This window comes from Choloepus didactylus, chromosome 6, assembly GCF_015220235.1.
Source record: "Choloepus didactylus isolate mChoDid1 chromosome 6, mChoDid1.pri, whole genome shotgun sequence".
In the NCBI taxonomy this organism is placed as follows: domain Eukaryota; kingdom Metazoa; phylum Chordata; class Mammalia; order Pilosa; family Megalonychidae; genus Choloepus; species Choloepus didactylus.
The window spans coordinates 25,828,914-25,834,023 of NC_051312.1; the positions used below are offsets into that span (position 1 = coordinate 25,828,914).

General features: G+C 38.4%; 1 pseudogene; it reads left to right on the top strand.

Moving 5' to 3' along the window:
* Positions 1-340: 340 nt before the first annotated feature.
* Positions 341-2,243, top strand: LOC119536770 (annotated as a pseudogene).
* The last annotated feature ends 2,867 nt before the right edge of the window (positions 2,244-5,110 follow it).

Consider the following 5,110-nt stretch of genomic DNA (forward strand, 5'->3'; position numbering starts at 1 on the left):
GGATTGGGAAAACCATAAGGACCACACTCCACTTTGTCTAGTTTATGGATCGATGAGTAGAAAAATAGGGGAAGGAAACAAACAAACAGACAAAGGTACCCAGTGTTCTTTTTTACTTCAATTGCTCTTTTTCACTTTAATTATTATTCTTATTATTTTTGTGTGTGTGCTAATGAAGGTGTCAGGGATTGATTTAGGTGATGAATGTACAACTATGCAATGGTACTGTGAACAATCGAATGTACGATTTGTTTTGTATGACTGTGTGGTATGTGAATATATCTCAATAAAATGAAGATTAAAAAAAAAGAAACCCAATCCATTTCTGGTGTTTTGCATAATGGCAGCAGTAGCAAATGGGAATAGTAACTACTGGGAAAGAAAGGAAAAAATGGCTCTGGCCATCTATCTGATAGCAACATTTTTTAAAGGAAAAACCCACATGGGGAGGGAAGTGTGTTGGGGGAGAAGGGTGCCTGCTGAGTGCATCCTGTGCCTCGATTGGGCAAGTGCCTATCACTTTCTAGGCTGATAGGTTGTTAGGATTCTGGTACATTATTCTTAGAAAAGCAGCTGCATTATCTATCTAGGGAGAGCAGGCCTTTTCAGTTGTTTGTCTTATAGAAATATGTGATCTTTCTTTTACCCACCTTTTGGGGTTGGGGCACCACTGTGTCTGAAACAGCCTTGAACAGCCTTCATTCTTTAGTTTATGGGGCACCTATTTTCCATGAGATAAGCAGCAGGGCCCCTGGATCAGACATTCTTCTATATGTTAGACTCTTTTCCTGGGGTCTCACAATACATACATATATATACACACAGAGGCAAATAGTATGAACTAAATAGACAATGATTAATATAAACAATATATTGGATGGATGTTTTTCACTCATGTTTTTTTCACCCTTTGGATCTTGTGAAAATTACTTCCATTAGCAATTTTGTACAAGTATATTTCTGAGAACCTGTTTCCAATCCTTTTGTATCTACCTAGGAGAGGATTGGTGGATCACATGATAATTCTACATTTAACTTTTTTTAGTGCAATAAAATTTTTTCCCATAGTGTCTGCATCAGTTTGCATTAACACAAAATATCCAGGGGTTCCAATTCCTCTACATCATGTAATACCTGCCAGTAACAGGGAAACTGACATGGTAGAACTGGATGAAATAGGACTCCTGGTAGAAGAGAAGGTGAACTGGCAATCATGTAAGGTTTGACTGAGGTTTAAGTTTCCTGGACCCTCAAGAAATCATAGGTGATGTGGGTTCTGATAATTTCCTGGACCCTCAAGAAATCATAGGTGATGTGGGTACTGATAATTCTCCTACAAGCCCACCATGCCATGGAGAAGTTAGAGGAGTTTATATATAAGTTCTGGGAGGGATGTTGGAAGGTCATACATATGATGCACTTCCTAATTGGCTGAAGTGCAGTGACTACCTGATACATGGACATAGAACTCCCAAACCCTCCTTTCCTGCTTCCTTCAAGAGCATCTTCTGCATCTATACAAAAACTGGCAGCATTTGGACTCACCTGCTTGTTTCTGTGCTGTTTCCCTTTTTGGGAATCTTGGCCATGCTCAGACCAAACACAAACTTCATGACTTCTCTACAGAAGAAGGTGGTTTGTGGGATGTTCTTTTTGGGTGCTGTGCTCTGCCTTAGTTTCTCCTACCTCTTTCACACCATCTACTGCCATTCAGAGAAAGTCTCTTGGACTTTTTTCCAAACTGGACTCAGGGATTGCTCTACAGATTATGGGGACTGTTGTCACCTGCCTCTTTTACCCCTTCTGCTGCTCCCCACAGCCATGGCTCATCTACCTCTCTATTGTCTGTGTTCTGGGGATTTCTGCCATCATTGTGGTGCACTGGGTCCCATTTGCCACTCCTAAGCACCTGCAGACAAGGGCAAAAGTGTTCCTGGTACTTGGCTTGAGTGGTGGTGTGCCACCATGCACTTTATTACCACTGAGGAATTTATTAAAGCCACCAACTGTGGCAGATGCCTGGTTCTTCCTCATCTGTGATATGCATCACCAGAGCTGCCCTTTATGCTGCTCAAATCCCTGGGTCTGTCTTTCCTGGAAAGTTTGATATATGGTTCCCTTCTCATCAGACTTTTCACATTCTGGTTGTGGCAGTTACCTTTGAACACTTCTACAGGGTCTCCACTCTTCAGGAATTCCACTATGGCCTAGAAGGTAGCTGTACTAATGACTGCCTTAGGTGAGCTTCCCACCAGAATGGCAAGGAAATTCCCAAGTGATTTAAAAAATAAATTTTGTTGAATTGAGAGGAGGAATCTAAGTTATCTGTTTCTAGAAGAAGCCTCTTAGAAAATTTTGTACATCAAAGCTTCAACCCATTTTCACACTCACTGAGCAATAAACTTTCCATTTCCATTTCCCCAGCTGGAGCAGAAAGGGATGGTCCAACTTAGCCATCCCCCTGTCCACAAAGCAACTACCATCCCCTCAAAGAGACAGGAAGCTCATGTTGAGATTTTACCCCCTCCTCAAATGATATTGGGAAAAAATGATGGACTGGGAGCCTTCAGAAATCCTGTTTCTGAAACAAAATATCCCTCCTCTATCCTCATCCTTACTTTGCTACCTGGCTTATAATAGGCCATCCATTTTGTAGCACACTTTTCAAAAGCAATTATAAAATGGTCCCATCTTTGTAGAACCTGGATCTGCATACAACAGCAAGAAAAAGTCACCATCTTTTACATAGCCCAGCTAATCAAGAAAGCATGAACAGGCCTCAAATAAAGTGTTTTAATTTTTTTTCCTTGACATAGTAATGTAAAATTAAAATGGGAAAAGATATTTATTTAACATTTAGTACTAAGCTTTAAATAAAACCTATCATTGCTATGTATCTTGATATAAAGTCTATGATGATAATAAAAGAAAGTATGGGGGAAAATGCATGACCAATGTGTTAAATCTGCATTATTTAATGTAAAACAAAACTGTAGAAAATAAAATTTATCCATAACATTAAATATCCTTTGGGCAGGATTTGAAGCTAGCATGATAAACAGAATGGATTTGATTGGAAAATGCAATTTTGTACTTTTTATTATATTTAATTTATGTTTCCAATGAAGTAAAATCTAGTAAATTAAAAAAGGGAGAACATTAAGCAAAGAACAGGTGTCTGGTACCAAGAAGTTGGTTCACATTTTGATTTAGTTCCTTACAATTTTCACTTTTAATTTTAGTAACAAGCATATGTCATGTACATATATTTCAAAAATCTGGAAAATGTCTATTCAAACTAATGTGCAAGGAGGAAATTCATTTGCTGAGTGAGTGTGGGATGGTAATGAAGCACTGTATTATTAGCACAGGGTCCATGCAAAGTATTGTCTTTGTGTTCACAAGCTTAAGAAAGAAACAATAAAGACACAATAAAGGCATGAAAAAGCCACAATTAACCCTTGAGTGTAATTGCTATCTTTAATCTTTGTTATCACTTCCTGAGATTATAAATATATAGATACCAATCTGGTAGACAGTCAGCTAAATCACTTACCTTGAGTTTGCTAATCTTAAATCAGCTTGTGTTTCAGTTTGACTGCCTTAAAGTAAATTCAGAAAATAATTCAGTAATGGGAGAGGAAGGAATTCTGACAAGCAGAAGCTTTTGGCAAGAATTTGTTTTTGTTTTCATTTTCTTTTGGGACTCTTGGTTGTCTAAGTTTAAATCTTTAGAGTCAGGACAGGTAAGAGTGAATAGAACAAGTGTTCAAGAGGATGTAGAGGAATTGGAACCCCTGGATATTTTGTGTTAATGCAAACTGATGCAGACACTATGGGAAAAAATTTTATTGCACTAAAAAAAGTTAAATGTAGAATTATCATGTGACCCACCAATCCTCTCCTAGGTAGATACACAAAAGATTGGAAACAGGTTCTCAGAAATATACTTGTACAAAATTGCTAATGGAAGTAATTTTCACAAGATCCAAAGGGTGAAAAAAACATGAGTGAAAAACATCCATCCAATATATTGTTTATATTAATCATTGTCTATTTAGTTCATACTATTTGCCTCTGTGTGTATATATATGTATGTATTGTGAGACCCCAGGAAAAGAGTCTAACATATAGAAGAATGTCTGATCCAGGGGCCCTGCTGCTTATCTCATGGAAAATAGGTGCCCCATAAACTAAAGAATGAAGGCTGTTCAAGGCTGTTTCAGACACAGTGGTGCCCCAACCCCAAAAGGTGGGTAAAAGAAAGATCACATATTTCTATAAGACAAACAACTGAAAAGGCCTGCTCTCCCTAGATAGATAATGCAGCTGCTTTTCTAAGAAGAATAATGTGCCAGAATCCTAACAACCTATCAGCCTAGAAAGTGATAGGCACTTGCCCAATCGAGGCACAGGATGCACTCAGCAGGCACCCTTCTCCCCCAACACCCTTCCCTCCCCATGTGGGTTTTTCCTTTAAAAAATGTTGCTATCAGATAGATGGCCAGAGCCATTTTTTCCTTTCTTTCTTTTCTGATGGCTCCCACCTGCTTTCTTCCCTTAATAAATCTTAAATTCTCTACTTAAACCATGACTCACCACATTGCGTGGATTCTTGAATGGCTCTGGGCCTAACATTTGGTGCTGAAACCCAGGATGGAGGTTTGACTGAGTTTTAAGTTTCCTGGACCCTCAAGAAATCATAGACAATCATAGGTAATATACAGTAACTTTTCAATAGCTTCAAAGCTGAATTTCCTCCTAAATCTACCCCCTCAGATGTTTAAACTTCAATTAAAAGGGGAAGTAGAATGAATACAATTTGGCCACAGTATCCTTTAGAACAACAAAAACAGTAGCCAGAAAATGGCACTTTCAATTGGTAAATTCTCACTGAACTTAATAATTTCATTTGGCACAATGACAAGTTGTCTGTAGCTTTTAATCTTAAGCTTTCTAAACTGTTTGGTCCTGGCTATTCTTGGGCCACTGTTCTAGTTTGCTAATGCTGCAGAATGCAAAACACCAGAGACGGATTGGCTTTTGTAAAAAGGGGGTTTATTTGGCTACACAGTTACAGTCTTAAGGCCATAAAGTGTCCAAGGTAACA